The sequence below is a fragment of the Carettochelys insculpta genome, chromosome 19 (assembly GCF_033958435.1).
Source record: "Carettochelys insculpta isolate YL-2023 chromosome 19, ASM3395843v1, whole genome shotgun sequence".
NCBI lineage: Eukaryota > Metazoa > Chordata > Testudines > Carettochelyidae > Carettochelys > Carettochelys insculpta.
The window spans coordinates 23,596,427-23,612,454 of NC_134155.1; positions in this window are offsets into that span (position 1 = coordinate 23,596,427).

The window sequence follows — 16,028 nt, forward strand, 5'->3', positions numbered from 1 at the left end:
ATGAGCTGCATGCCCTGTGCGTCAGTGTCTGGGAGGCAGGGCAAGGGTGGTCAGACTCCGCCCACCAAGGCTTTCAGGAGGATTCCTCTGCTTCTGTGGCGGGTGGGCGGGATGGACAATCAGACAATCCAGCCGAGACTTTCAAAAGTGCCCAGTGATCCTGGGTTCTATGACTTGTGGGCCCGGACTTGATGCAGAGTGCGGAGGCCTGGTTTGCAGAGCTTGGGGGCCAGCACTTAAAGCCTCGTGTGTGTGTGAAAATGGGCCCCTCACATTGCTAGTTGCTATAGGAAATCTTCACCTCCTCCTCCGCCGGTGTGGGCCCAGCCTGTCTCATCCAACCCAAAAGAAATCTGATGAGGTTCATCAAGGACAAGTGCAGAGTCCTGCCCGTGGGATGGAAGAATCCCAGGCATTGTTACAGGCTGGGGACCAACTGGCTAAGTAGCAGTGCAGCAGAAAAGGACCTGGGGATTACAGTGGATGAGAGGCTGGATATGAGTCAACGCTGTGCCCTTGTAGCCAAGAAGGCTAATGGCATATTGGGGTGCGTTAGGAGAAGCATTTCCAGCAGATCTAGAGAAGTTATTATTCCCCTCTATTCAGCCCTGGGGAGGCCACGTCTGGAGTGTTGCGTCCAGTTCTGGGCTCCCCAGTATAGAAAGGGTGTGGATGTACTGGAGTGGGTCCAGCGGAGGGCAATGAAAATGATTAGAGGGCTGGAGCACATGACTTACGAGGAGAAGCTGAGGGACTTGGGCCTATTTAGTTTGCAGAGGAGAAGAGTGAGGTGCATTTTGATCCAAAAGAGGCTGGAGAGAGGCTGTTCTTAGTAGTGATGGATGACAGAACAAGGAGCAATGGTCTGCAATTACAGAGCAGGAGGTGTAGGTTGGATATTAGGAAAAACTATCTCACCAGGAGGTGGTGAAGCACTGGAATGTGTTACCTAGAGAGGTGGTGGACTCTCCATCCTTAGAGGTTTTTAAGTCCCAGCTTGACAAAGCCCTGGCTGGGATGGTTAGTTGGGGCTGATCCTGCTTTGGGCAGGGGCTGGACTCAATGACCTCCTGAGGTCCCTTCCAGCCTTAGGAGTCTATGATTCAAGCTCCTGTGGTGTTGTTGCTCATGGTCCACCAGGCCTCCACACATCATTCCTGCCATTATTGAACTGGAAAGCGAGGTTCCGGGTGGGACTCACAGGGTGTCTCATTGCTGTATTTGAAGACCCACCCTAAGTGAATTCTGACTCTGCCAACCTCCCCACACACATACAGTATAGAGAAAAACAAGAAGTCTAGGATTAAATTTTACCTTTATTTACACAACATAAGAAATGAACAGCATAAAAATAAAAATACATATTTTAATTGAAGTTTCAATGTTTCATTAATCCTAACACAATTGTACTGTATAGGTAAACTGCCCAGTAGCTGACACTTTAAAGATGGACCCCTTTTGAATTGTACACAATGTTTCTGCTCAGCACATAAAACAACTGAATTTCAAGCTGCAACTGTCTTCCTTCCTGAGGAACTGATTTTTGGGAGGCTCTGAAAATCTTTATTGCCTGACACTGAGTGAAGTCTGTTTGCAAGTTGTAACCCTTTTGGCTGAAGGAAGGACAGAGGAGCGTTGGGGCCAGCAGAAGTGATACAGGGAATGAGCTGAAGGCACACATGAGCTGAAGGCACACATGTGTCAACCCGTGTCAACACTTGGGAGAGCCTTGCCCAGGACTGCCACGGTGGAGAGCAGTAATCCATGAGTGGGTGGTGCAGTTTGAGAGGTCCCCCCTCCAGTGCAGACGAGGAGAGCTGGAGAAGAAGAAAAAAATGGAAAAAACTGTCTGGCACTCCTTCAAAAGCTACCGACACCTGCTCCTTCTGTGAAGAGACCTGCAGCTCCAGAATCGGGCTGGTCAGCCATCAATGGACTTACAAATAGGAGGGTGACATGAAGACGTCCTACTCATTGCTGAGTGACCGCCGACAGAGAAGAGAAAGGCCCTGGGCCATTGAGATGCGTAAACATTGAGCCCTTCGCTTTTCATACTTTTGCTTTCCCAAATTGGGCAATAAGTTGTTTGAGACAAAGACTTGAGGCTGTTCCATGTTCTGTCAAGAGGTAAGCCTGTCCAACACATCTCTTTCAGTATGGAAGAACAAAGGCACGCTCATCGGTTTTAACTTTGAAAACTTACGCTCCCCACCGGCAACAGAAACTGGAAGATGCAGGAGAATTCAAAGAGCCTGGAAGATGTCAGGAAAGCTGTCGCTGACTCTGTGTTCAGAAATAAACTTCAGTACATCTGGAGACATAAGACGTCTTGGAAGTCGTTGTGAAACAGCCTTCAGTTCACTGCACATATCTATGGCATCAATAGCTTTGGAATTTCCATGTTGCGATGCCACCTCTAGCTTCCAGCGAGGTTCTAACACCTAGTTTGAAAACTTCCTGTGCAAACCATGAACATTGTCGAGGAAACCAAATACCGACTCAAGCTGACATACCTACTCAAGTCCTTCTTTAACTGACTGCACTGCAGGAGATTGGACTGATAAGTAGAAGTTTACTTTGTTTCCTGAACTGATTTGTCCTCGGCCTCATATGTGAACTGTTGCTTGGTTCTCTGATTACGTGCTGGTTCTGGTTCAAAGTCTGTTGGTAGTATGAATTCCTCAGCAAGCTCATTAGCATCTACTAACTGTCTTTTCAAATGCTTCATTACTCCTACATTTCTTCAGATACAGCTCTTGTGTAGCAGAATGTATGTTAAAGTCCTTTGCCTGAAGTTTCTTATTTGTGGTTAATCTCCAACAAGATTTCATGCCACAAAATGAGTGAAAGTACAAACTTGAACTTGCAAAGGCCATTTGCAAAAGTTCCTGTATCTGTACATGTCCTAATGCTAGATGATCCTGATAGGGCCAAGCCATCAGAAATTTTAATTAGTGCATCAGAGATGTTTCCATGCTCATACCGAAGAGATTTCAAGGCATCAGTTTGACTCTCCAGTAAGACTTAATGGTGGAAGACAACAAGAAGTCCTGTGGCACCTTCTAGACGAACATATTTTGGAACATAAACTTTCATGGGCAAAGATCCACTCTGTCAGATGCATGGGTGGGGGTGGGGGTGTTTCCAGAGGGGTATTTAAAGAGTGGGGTCCCAGTTGAAAGGAGGGCCAGAGCTGACAGGGTCTATTCCGCAAGGTGGAAATGGCCCACTATCAGTAGTATGTATCAAAAGAGGAAAAAACAACTTCAGTCTCCCTGGACACTCAGTAACAGATTTAAAAGTGTCAGTCTTGAAACAAAGAAATTTCAAAAATCAAATGGAGAGAGAACTCTCTGAGCTGCAATTTATTTGTAAATTTGACTCCATCAACCAAGGATTAAACAGAGACTGGGAGTGGCTGGCCCCTTGCAAAAGCAGCTTCTCTGCCCTGGGTGTTAATATGTCCCCGTTAGACTCTGACAATGGGCCACATCCCTCTGTCTGATCTGATTTGTTTTTAACTCTTTTGATACATACTACTGATAATGGGCCATTTCCACCTTGTCAGCTTTGTCCCTCCCTTTTACTGGCCCCCCCCTCTTTAAATACCCCTCTGGAACCCACCCCCTACTCATGCATCTGATGAAGCAGGCCTTTGCCCATGAAAGCTTATGCTTCAAAATATATGTTAGTCTAGAAGGTGCCACAGGACTTCTTGTTGTTCTTGAAAATACAGACTAACTCAGCTCCCTCTCTGATAAAGGTGGAGGAGTTAGAGAACGCGCCTGGGCATGAAGAACTTCCCAACAGCTTGCTGAGCTTGAAAAAATAAAACAGATCTGTGCATTGCACCATCCCAGAGAAATTATTCACTTCCATACATCTGGCAGCATCACTGACACCAACATTCAGGAAGTGTGTACTGCAAGGACTGAAAACCACCTGAGGATTCATCTCAATTATTATCCTTTGTATCCCATTGACTTTACCCTTCATGTTACTCCCATTGTCATAATCTCAGCCACACAAGTTCTCGATAGATAACTTTCCCTGAAGCTCTCACAGAACACACTGAATCATAAAAGCACCAGCCGTCTTCTTCAATGGTACATGCCCCAAAAATGTTCCTTTATCATCACTTCAGCATTATTCTCAGCTGCAGGTTTTTGATGCATCTACAAAGTGAATGATCACTGTCCTTTGCTCTGTATGATTTAAGCTTTAAGCTTTGCTCTGTATGATTTAAGCTTGCTTGCTGGAATGTGCGGACCATGCTGACCGGCTTGACTGAAGATTTTCAGGCCATCAGTGACACCCGCAAGACTGCTGTCATCAACGAGGAACTGAAGAGGCTCAGAGTTGATATCGCTGCACTGCAAGAGACGCGACTCACAGATTCGGGATCTCTAAAGGAAAAGGACTACACCTTTTTCTGGCAGGGTAAAGCCCAAGAACAACCCAGAGAGCATGGTGTTGGCTTTGCTGTCAGAAACACCCTTCTTCAAATGGTTGATTTAGTCACGGGCAGGTCAGAAAGACTTCTTCGGATCACGATTCAAACTTGCGCCGGTCCTGTCCACCTGATCAGCGCTTATGCCCTAACCCTGTACACCACACCAGAAGTAAAGGACAAGTTCTACGATGTGCTTAGTGCTGCTGTAGTGCAAATACCTGCTCATGAACAACTGTACATCTTGGGTGACTTCAATGCATGAGTTGGAGCTGATTGGGCCTCATGGCCTTGCTGCTTAGGACACTTGGGTGTGGGAAAAATGAATGACAATGGACAGCGTCTCCTTGAACTGTGCTCGTACCACAATCTGTGCATCACAAACACATTCTTCCAAACGAAGCCACAGCACAGAGTGTCGTGGAGACACCCACGCTCGAAGCATTGGCACCAACTAGACGTGGTCATCACTAGGCGAAATAACCTCAGAAACGTCCTTCTGACACGCAGCTATCGTAGTGCTGACTGCGATACAGATCACTCGCTAGTTTGCTCCACGCTCAAGCTGAGACCCAAGAAGCTGTACCGCTCTAAACCTGCTGGAAGGCCCCGCATTGACGCCAGAAGGACGGCAAACTCAGAGAAAGCTGAAAAGTCTAGAGAGACCCTCCAGGAAAATCTGCACAGCGGCCCTGGGGGTGCCGATGCAACATCCAAATGGCAACATCTGAGGGATACAGTTTACAACATGGCCTTGTCGGTGTTTGGAAGAAGAGCTAGAAACACGAACGACTGGTTCGAAGCTAACTCTGATGAGATGATTCCAGTCATTGAAAAGAAGCGCACTGCACTCCTGGAGTACAAACGCTCACCGAGCCAGAGTACCCAGCAAGCACTTAGAACGGCCAGAAGAACAGTACAGCAGACAGCCAGGCGCTGTGCCAACAACCACTGGCTCCAGCTATGCAGCAGCATCCAGACCTGTGCTGACTTTGGTAATCTCAGAGGAACGTATGAGGGTATGAGGAAGGCATTAGGACCCACCCAGAACAAGATGGCACCTCTGAAATCCAAATCTGGTGAAGTCATCGCTGACAAAGCCAAACAGATGGAGCGCTGGGTTGAGCACTACTCCGAGCTGTACTCACGTGAGAACGTTGTGGTTGACGCAGCCCTCGATGCTGTCGAGCTCCTACCGGTAATGGACGAACTGGATCAAGAACCGACTGTGGATGAACTGAAGACAGCCATCGACAGCATTGCAGCAGGAAAGGCCCCTGGCCAGGATGGTACCACCAGAGGCAATCAAATGTGCCGCGGACACACTCCTGGAACCCCTGCATGAGCTACTGTGCCTGTGCTGGAAAGAGGGTGAGGTTCCACAGGATATGCGTGACGCTAACATTGTAACGTTGTATAAGAACAAGGGAGACAGAAGCGACTGCAACAACTACCGTGGAATCTCCCTCCTAAGCGTCACTGGTAAACTGTTCGCTCGCGTCATCCTTGGCAGACTCCAGAAGATTGCTGAGAGGGTGTACCCCAAATCACAGTGCGGATTCCGCGCAGAGAGGTCTACTGTTGACATGGTCTTCTCTCTAAGGCAGCTTCAGGAGAAGTGCAGGGAGCAGAGAAAGCCACTCTACATAGCCTTCATCGACCTGACCAAGGCCTTTGACTTGGTCAGCAGGGATGGTCTGTTCAAACTGCTCCACAAGATAGGCTGTCCTCCACGGTTACTCAAGATGATCCAGTCGTTCCATGACAACATGAGAGGAACCATCCAATATGACGGCGCATTATCGGATGCTTTCAGAATCAGGAGCGGCGTCAAACAAGGATGCGTGCTTGCTCCGACATTGTTCGAGATCTTCTTCGCACTCCTCCTGAAGCATGCCTTTGGATCTTCAACAGAGGGCATCTTTCTGCACACAAGATCTGATGGGAAACTGTTTAACCTTGCAAGGCTGAAAGCTAAGTCTAAGGTGCGAGAAGTCCTCAACAGAGACATGCTGTTCGCAGACGATGCTGCTGTAGTGTCTCACACAGAAGACCAGCTTCAAAAACTACTGGATCAGTTCTCCAAAGCGTGCAAGGACTTTGGGCTTACCGTCAGCCTAAAGAAGACAAATGTACTCGGTCAGGATGTTGCTGAATCCCCATCAATCAGCATTGACAACTGTACGTTAGAGGTTGTCCACAAGTTCATTTACCTTGGGTCCACCATCACTGACACCCTGTCGTTGGACACTGAGCTAAATAGGAGGATTGGAAAAGCAGCCACAACTCTGTCCAGACTCAGCAAGAGAGTGTGGAATAACAACAAGCTGTACGCTCACACCAAAATGCAAGTCTACAGAGCCTGCATTCTCAGCACCCTCCTTTGTGGCAGCGAGACTTGGACCCTGTATGCCCGCCAGGAAAAGAGGCTGAACGTCTTCCACTTGCGCTGCCTCAGGCGCATCCTCGGAATATCATGGAAGGACAGAGTGACCAACACCGCCATCCTCGAGCAAGCTGGAATCCCAACCATGCACACCCTCCTCAGGCAGCGTCGACTCCGCTGACTTGGCCACGTCCACAGGATGAATGATGGAAGGATTCCAAAAGACATCCTGTATGGTGAGCTAGCCTCTGGCAAAAGACCTCCCGGATGCCCCCAGCTGCGCTACAAAGATGTCTGCAAGAGAGACCTCAGAGAGGTAGACATTGAGCTGGACAACTGGGAAGAACTAGCAGATGACCGCAGGAGATGGAGGCAGGGGTTACACAAGGGCCTTCAGAAGGGCGAGATGAAGATCAGACAGCTAGCAGAGGAGAAGCGAGCGCACAGAAAGCACAATAAGGACTTGCCAGACACCCACCACATCTGCAAGAGATGCAGCAAGGACTGTCACTCTCGTGTGGGTCTTCATAGTCACAATAGATGCTGTAAATGAAGTCCTCAATTGAAACTTTAAAGGGCGCGATCCATAGTCTATGCAGACTGAAGGATGCCTACTACTACTGCTGTATGGTCTAGACTTACTGAAACTTATTTTGCAGAATGGGCAGATTCTAAGCTTGTCTCTTTAATAGCATTTGCTAGGCTGTGAATCGGCTCGTTCGGCAGAATTTTTCTAAGGTAATGAACATGAGTTTCTCTAGGTATTCCAAGGGTGCTGGAATCGGGGGCGCTGCTGGGTGTAGTTTCCTCTCTATGTGGGGTTTACGGCACAGATGCTGATGTTGAAAAGAGAAGGGGCATTCACGACCAAAGCAGAGAGACCCGCCAAGGGCAGAGACAGGATAGGGCCCCGGCCATGCAGGCGCACTGTGGTGTTTGCACCTGTCATAGCTAAGACACAGCACAGGGCCGCCTGACTGGACCCAGCCTGCTGCGCCCGGTGAAAATGGATCTCAGCCCAAGTGTCGGTGCTATTCAAGACAACTCGTGGGCACCGGTGCCCTCTAGTGACCGCATGTGTAAACAGAGCATGTCTGCTAGAAGTAAGTTTACTCCAGGCCTGCTGCTTTTGTAGTCTTACCTAGTGGCTGTTAGCTGCTGGGCCATGGCGGGGCTTTCCCACTCCCCAGTCACCAATGCATTTTTGCCAGGAGTGTGTTTTTGTCAGCGTGGTTCAGAATTTACGGTCCTGCCTGGCTCCTGGTTTCTGAACCTCCTTAGCTCTGTCTATACCAGGGAAGGTTTGCAAACGCCCCTCAGCCTGGGCCTGACCATGGGTCACAGCCACTTTGGGCTGTATCTGGGTTGCTGGATGATCTTAGACACCGTGTGCGCTACTCTGGCTCAGGGTAGGTGCTAAAGACAGTGGCCGCAGCTGGCGCCTGACAGAGAGAGAGAGAGCTGGAGGAGAAACTAGCGGCAATGGTGCAGGTGGTAAAGGAGGAAGGGAAGATGCACGGACTGATTATGAACATCACTAAAACAAAAACCATGGCATTTGGAGATAAGAAAATAGGAAGGAAAATCAGTGTAGATGGGATTGAACTAGAGAACGTGGAGAAGTTCACAAGTCTGGGGAGCAAAACAACATATGACGTAGACTGTAAGAAGGAAACAGCGACTAGAATAGCTAAAGCAAGAGCGAGTTTGAAGGTGATGGATAAGATCTGGAAAAGCAAAGCGATTAGCTTAGGAACAAAGCTGAGTGTCTTGCAAACCTGTGCATTCAGCAGCATGTTGTAGAGATGTGAGACATGGCTGATAATGAAGGATTCGAAGGGCAGGATATTGACATTTGAGAGGAGTTGTTATAGAAAGATCCTGAGAATACGATGGATGCAGAAGGTCACCAACGAGGAATTATATAGGAAGATACAGCTGAAAGAGAACCTACTGCAGAAGGTTATACAATGCACGTTACAGCTATTTGGTCATATTTGCAGAATGACCAATGAATGAAAAATCGTGACTCTGGTATTTGACATAATGGACGGTTCGAATAGGAAAGGCAGACCCACAGAGATGATCTAGATGATGCAGTCGATTGGTGCGGAGCTAGTCTACAGAAACTAAGCTGCTCCACACTGGACAGGGAAAGACAGAAGGACATAGCGAGAGAGGCATCAGACACCAATGGGCGCTGAGCCCATGTTTGCTGCTGCTGCTGCTGATAATATATTAATATTTATAAAGAATTAATTGCAATGTAATTGTTATGCAACTCATGCCGAAACAGCTTCAATTTGGATTGTTTTGGCATGAGTCACGATCAGAGAAATCACCTGATGCTGCACCTCATATGAGGATCCAGCTCTCCAGCATTGGTCCTAATACTAAGCGGATTTGTGATCAGAAGATGCAGAACCACTCTTCCCACTTAAAAAACCTGTCAGCGGTTACTTATTTCTATTTTCCAGTAGTTTTCTGTAAAAATAACAACTTTATAAAAACACACATTTTAAACATATTTTCCATAACTAATTTGTTTTGCTTTTCTTTTTCATAAAAATGTTGTTAAGCTGTAAGGAAGGCCAGTCCTTTTTTGAACACTAGTGTCCTTTCTATTTTTATACAAAACAAATGACACCACCCATACTTCTTTGGGCTGTTATATTGATGTTTTGTTTGAGGTTTGCACTTAATGTTTAATTTTTAAACTTAATTATAGGGTCACCAATTGTCCTCCTCTCTGCAGGACATTAGTTGTTCATTCAGCTGATTTTCCTTATTTTTTGTTCTTTGAATGATAAAAGACATCCATAATCCCTAACCCTTTAAAATCAACTTTTGAGCATTCAAAAACAACAAGAAGTCATGGGGCACCTTATAGACTAGAGGACGTTGCATCTGATGAAGCGGGTCTTTGCCCATGAAAGCTTATGCTCCAAAATATCTGTTAATCTACAAGGTGCCACAGGACTTCTTGTTGTTTTTGAAGACACAGACTAACACAGCTACCCCTCTGATACTTTTGAGAATTCTACGTGGGAGTTTTTCAGTATGAAACCCTCCACCCTCACCCCGACCCGGACCAGCATGCGTGTGTTCTCTCAGTATATTCTAAGTCTCAAAGTGCTCCATGGCCAAATGAGTTTGGGAAGTGCTTCTTTAGATGGTAGGGTTGCTCTGCAAACTGCTGGATCTAAAAGCAGGAAGAGCTGCTGGTTATATTAAAGGCCCCGGCTGTGCTAAGCCAAAGGCTGGCAGAGATGCAACCTGCTGTATGTGGCCTGTCTGCTGGAGGGGAACAGGGACAGCATGTAAATGTGAGCTGCAGTGGCAGGAATGCGGACAAGGCTGCAGAGGGTGCGAGCAGGAGGGCAGCGTGCAAGAGCGTAGTGTGAGAACATGGACAGCTCATGGTTTTGGGTAGAGCCCCAGCTCCTGGAGTCCTGTGATTGCAGGGGAACATCAGCATTCATTTTCCTTTTCAACAAATCTCCTGGGTGTGAAGCCTGGCTGGCTAATGCTTCCCGAGTGCCTGGGGCAGCCATCTCCTGCTGAGTTTAGAAAGCCTCTGCTCATCCCTTCTGCTCATGGTCACGTTGAGCTGCTGCAGAGTGTGCCACCAGCTGAAGGACAGACTGTCCCAGCTTGCATTGAACCCCAGTGTTTGAACGCCTGTACTGTACTCAGCTTTCACAAGCCTGTCTCCTCGGGCACCAAGCCAGACTCCCTGCCGAGCCACAGCCGCTCACCATGTGTGCACCAGGCTGTCTTTTCCCCCCACCGCCCACCTACACCCCGTGTGACAGACCGCCCCGGGGGCCAAGAGGCGCAGCACTCTTCAGGTTACACCCAGTCCCAAAGGACCCCTCACTGAACCTCAGATTTCACGGCAGTGACAACACCGGTTGCCAAGACAGAAACTCAGAAACTATGGACAGATTTATTAACAGGAAAAACCAACGATGGAGTTGTTGACAAGGGTAAAGCAGGTGCATGTATATACACAAGGGAGGTACAGTCTTAGGTTTCAAAAGGTAATAGAAGCTTCCATAAGCAAGTGCTATGGCAATTTATGCAAAAAAAACCCCTCTTACGCAATTAGCCGTTTGCACTGAGCAAATTGCGTAAGTTATTTCAAGGGAACTCGTGTCCAAGGGGGAGCCGGGTTAGTCTGCGTCCGCAAAGACAATGAGAAGTCCTGCAGCACCTTCTAGATGAACAGATGTTTTGCAGCATAAGCTTTCGGGGCAAAGACCCGCTTTGACATTGCATCTGACGAAGCGGGTCTTTGCCCAGGAGAGCTGATGCTCCAAAATATCTGTTAGTTTATAAGTTGCCATGGGACCACTCATTGTTTTTTCAAGGTAACATGTTTCGAACTCGGTGCTGGCCACACAGCAGCAGAGTGTGAAAGAAGTGCCTGTTTCGAACTCCCCGCTGCCTGGCCATCATGAAATACCAACACCGGGTTTGGCTGTGGGGTTTCTATTTTGGGTTACAGCTGTATCCTGAAATAGACCCCACAGTATCACCATTGCCTTTGAGGCTACTTCAGCCTAACTGGGCTGCTCTTGCTTATGCCTAACGGCCCTTGCCGCCCAGACTCACCAGGGCTGAGACGCCGGGAGCCCACGGGTAAGGTGGTGATGGGGGGTGGCTGCGCCCCTCAAAAGCGGGGGCCAAGGGCGGAAGGGGCAGGGCTTAGTGCCACCCAGACCACAGAGCTGCACCCCATTTCCCCACAGCCGCATGCAGCAGGGCAGAGTGGCACTGCTGTGGCCCTGCAAAGGGGCCAAAGGGCAACTGCCGCCTTTGTCCCTGCCCTCGTCGGTGGGCCTGTCCAGAGTCCAAGCAAGTTCCTCCTCTTTAGGGCTTTATTTCCCTCCTCTCCTGTGCTCTGAGCTGCAAACTCCACCAACACGAGGCACCTGCTTGCTGGACTCAGCTTTCAGGCAGGGGAAGGCAGAGCAAGAAAGTCCTTTAGCCTCTCTCCTGAGCTGCTGTAGTCCAGCTGGGGTTGATGGCCTTTCCTGCCTGGGCAGAAGTGAGTTTCTTCCGCTGCAAATCCGCATGTCACACTATTTATCTCGCTTTCCAGGCTGCTGGCTTCCACAGCTAGAGACGTATGAAATAGCTGCTCCAGTAGGACCTATACCCGCTCAGCCATTACCCAGTCGGATACAAAGGTTGGGAGAGATTAAGGGTGTCGTGCCTAACACTGAAACACCCACTTAAAAGTCCAATGCCTATTTTAACCACAGTACCCCACTCTTGCCAGCTCTGCATTTGCCCATGTGCACTGGAGATGGGGACTTTGCATGAACTGGTCCCCGGCCTGCGGTGTCCCAATCCCATCCGGCAGGGGTCCGCAGCAGCAGGCTCTCAATGGAAACTAGAGCTCAGAAACCATGCAGGACGATAGCAAAGCTTGGCCAGCCTTCAGCCTTGTCTGCTGTGGAATCCCCCGGGACCACGCCCTGCGGAATTCACAGCAACCTCTTTCTTTTCCTTCACAGCGAGTGGGCACCACCCGGTGGGGCAGAGCTGTGGACCCACAACCCCCAGCCCTGCTGGAGCAATGTGCTGAACATCGAGAGCGGCGGGTTTGCTGGAGGACCAGCTCCCAGGGGATTTCACGGCTGTGGATCATCAGAGCCCTGTGCGGGCCCTAGCAGCAGAGAAAACTCCATGGAAAATTAGATCTAAGCTTAGTTTTACTCTGAGATGTGTCTGTCACTACTGCCCCGCTCGGCGCCTGTGGCACAGCTGCCGAGTTGCCTAAAATCATTTTGTTCTGCTTTTTACGCTGGTTCACTTGGTACAGCCAACGTACCTGTGACAGAGGAGCTGGGCTTGGTCTGCTAGCTCGGTCATGGACTTAAACCAAATTCCTGCCCAAGCAAAGAGTGGGGTGTACAAAGGGAGTTACGAGGCTGTTACCAGATGACAGTGGGGTGCAGACGGATGATGGTCAGGGTCCCTCTAAGATGGAATGAATTGTCTTATGTGCATCAAGGGGGAGGTGATGTACGACACGGAGGCAGGTACTTGGAGGGGGTACAGTCGCTGGGTTGGGGAATGGGGTGTGGGAGGGGGTACAGTTGCTCAATTGGGGAATGGGGTGTGGGAGGGGGTACAGTTGCTCGGTTGGGGAATGGGGTGGGGGGGGGTACAGTCTCTGGGCTGGGGAATGGGGTGTGGAAGGGGGTACAGTCTCTGGGCTGGGGATGGGCGTGCAGAAGCAGGTACACGTTCAAGGGTGGGGGTTGTGTTGTAGGAGGAGGTACAGGATGTAGGCTGGGGATTGGGATGTAGAAGGAGGTGCAGGCTGTAGGCTGGGGGGGTGCAAGAGGAGGTTCAGGCTGTGGTCTTCAGATTGGGTTGCAGGAGGAGGTCCAGGCTCTCAGCTGGAGTTTGCAGTGCAGCAGGAGGTACTGGCTCTGGACTAGGGTTTGAGGGGTATGAGTGGGTGCAGACTTGGAGTTGGGAGTTGGGCAGGAAAGGGTCCAGTCTCTGGACTGGAGGTTGTGATGCAGGAGGAGGTACTGGTTCTAGGCTGCGAGTTGCAGTGCAGAAGGAGGTACTGGTTCTAGGCTGCGAGTTGCAGTGCAGAAGGAGGTACAGGTTCTAGGCTGTGGGTTGTGGTGCAGGAGGAGGTACAGGCTCTAGGCTGTGGGTTGTGGTACAGCAGGAGGTACAGGCTCTAGGCTGGGGGTTGTGGTACAGCAGGAGGTACAGGCTCTAGGCTGGGTTTGGGGGTATGAGTGGGTACAGACTGAGCTGGGCAGGAAAAGGTGCAGGCTCTGGGCTGGAGGTTTGGTTAGAGAAGAGGGTAGAGATGCTGAGCTAGGGGCTGGGACAGAGGAGGTTGTATGGTCTCTGGGCTGGGGACTAGGGTACAGGAGGCAGTATGGGCTCTGGGCTGGGAGCTGGTGCACGATGGAGTTGTCAGCTTTGGGACTGGGTCAGGAGAAGGGCTTCGGGGTGCAGGAGAGAGCTCAGGGCTCTGGAGCTCTCAGGGTGGGCTGGGGGTTATGGAGCTGGCGTTACTTGGGTGGCTCCTTGCTGGGGACAGTGATAGGGGTGCTCCCCCCATGGTCCTTGCAGCTTGGTGCTGGTACCAGTGGGACAGGGCTCCTCTCCCTGAGCTGTGGCAGCTCCATGGTGGGGAGGAGGTCTTTGGGGAGAGATCTCTCCCTCTTCTGCAGCCCTGGGGAGCGCAGGTGACAGCAGATTGCCAGCACGCAGCAAGAGGCACGTTACCTCCAGGGCATTAGAATCAGACATGAAAACCCACAAGAAGAGATCCAGGAAACTGAGAGCAAAGATTAAGCCGCAGAGCTGGGCAGGAAAAAGGAACAACGCAGACGTGGGTTTTTTTCTTTGATGTTTTCTGGGGCTGTAGCTGAACCTCCAGCCCCACAAAAAGTGGTGTTCTCAGCGGCTGAAACCCCAAACTTTTTCTTTGGTCATCCCCCCAAAGTTTAAATGAAAATGGATTTCTTTGCACCAAAAAAGCCCTTTCCCCTCAGCAGAAAAACAATGTTGCACTGGAAAATGTGTGACCAGTTTTTGTACGCTGAACGGGTGGAAGCTGAGAATTTGTGTGGCTGAACCACCTTCGTCCCAGCCCAGCTTTGGCTACTGGGCAAGTTAGTGCACAGCAAGCCAAGGTGACCCACTGCGACCCACTTATGCTCCACCCGCGGCCTGTGGATCCTAACTGCTCCCACGCTCCACTGAGAACCAGGGTGGGGGAGGAGCGTGGACAGAGCCCAAATCAGGTGGTTCCACGCCCCAGAAGGGCTGGGAGGAAGCTGGAGAAGCAGATGAGCGTGGGGCTCCTGTGTGTGAGAGGCGTGGTGCCGGGGGGGCACACTGGGGGGGCTGCGGTGGAAGCCCAGTGGGCTGCAGGCTGCTGCTGTGATGGAGACCCACCTGGTTGCCCATCCCTGACCCTGCGGCACAGTAACGTTCCACGTAGACAAAACTTCGGTCTCGCGGTGGCTCCCTTTCCAGTGAAGAGCGGCACAGGCGGTTCTGCCAAAGGCGTGTCTGGCCCTTCGCCCCCTTTACACTGGGTCTCCGTTTCCCTCAGCAGGGCCGGGGACAGGGCTTGAGCCCTGGTGTAACTCCCCTTGGGAAGCTGCAAGCGGCTGCTGAACACAGGGGTTCCCCAAAGCTGCTTGGCTACTACGTATTACATAGGAACAGAGCGAAGCGAGAACGGAGGGGCCCAGAAACAAAAGCTCTTTCCCCCCCAACACACACACTGTTCCATCTCCAGTCCGAGTTCTCCTCCAGAATTCAGCAAGCCCGGCTCAGCTCCGGCACCCTGCTCTGTTGGGGACCGGTTTACGGTCTTTCTCTGCAGACCCGGCGTCTCCATGAACTTCTGAGTGCAGCTCTTTGAAGCCACCCACTGCCCCACCGCTGGCCACTGGCCAATGACGTGTTGCATCCAATTTGGCTGAGACCAAACTTCAAAGGCCCCTGCATTGTGTATTGTGCCCTGGGATTTGGGGCTGTCCCCAGGCAGGGACCTCAGCTCCTGCAGAACAAAGCTTCCCAGGACTGAGCGAACTCTTTGCAGCCAGGGGGCAGGTGCCATCATTGCAATCAGCTGGATAATTCATGAAACCAATCCCGAGATGTCCTCTGTTCATCACAGGACCACAGAACCAACCTGCCTTCTGCACACAAAGCCTCTCACAAAAGTGCCCCAGAGCCCACCGGGTCTGGACAATGTCTCTGAGAATCAGCGAGGGCGTTGATACTATGCCCACGTTAGGCTTCATTCACCTGCTCTGACCTCATCACGTTGGCACGTGTGACTTGCAGAGAGAGAGACTAACTGTCGGTTGACGCCACCAGTACAAGGAGGCCCTGGCCTGGCTGGCCTCTAGGCACCGGTGCAGCATAAATGTGACATATGAATAGCAGCCCGGCATAAGGCGTTATAGGGCCCGATCTGGCAGGGTTCTTGAGCCCTGTTACGTTGCCTCTGCACTTCACAGGTTTGGGCCCAAGAGATGAATGGAGAACAGTGGCCGCCAGCGTGGCTGGTTTGCTTCATGCTACCAGGAAGAGCTCCAGGAGGGTCTGAAGTTTGTTTCTGGTGCTTGGTTGTTCCCCTGTTTGAGAGAGAGTCTTGTGAGAAAAGATTCCAAGCTCCTTTCCAGC